The sequence below is a fragment of the Trypanosoma equiperdum genome, assembly GCF_001457755.1.
Source record: "Trypanosoma equiperdum strain OVI genome assembly, contig: ctg_1713, whole genome shotgun sequence".
Classification (NCBI taxonomy): domain Eukaryota; phylum Euglenozoa; class Kinetoplastea; order Trypanosomatida; family Trypanosomatidae; genus Trypanosoma; species Trypanosoma equiperdum.
In genome coordinates this window covers 70-555 of record NW_027123742.1, presented here as the reverse complement: position 1 = coordinate 555, position 486 = coordinate 70, and positions in this window count along the sequence as shown.

Below are 486 nucleotides of genomic sequence, written 5' to 3'. Positions count from 1 at the left end.
GTGTATATACGAATATTATGATAAGAGCAGTACTGAAGACCGAGTAGACGTCGAAAACAGAACACTTAAAACAAGTGCAATGCTTCTACGGGTGAGAGTAACGGAATGGTATAGCGAGTAACTGATTGGCGAAGAACACGACAAATATTGTTAAAGTAAACGCAAGACGGCAGAGATAAGCATCAATAACGAAATGTACCAATTTTCAAATAACAATATGATAATGGACTTGATTACACTCAAAGGAAGAAGAAAAAGAACAATGATGGAGGGGGATATTGCAGTAAAAAGACGAAATGGAATCACCATGTTATCTACAGAAGCAGTAACAGAAGTCAAAAAAACGAAAATATGTAATTAATGGCAATGTACAGAACAGCGCGTAGGGAATGAAAACACCAGGAGGACCGATGATGAACTGTAATTAGCACAGAAATGGATAGATTCAGAAGCTGTGATGATGGTGAACTCTGTGTTTTTAAATAT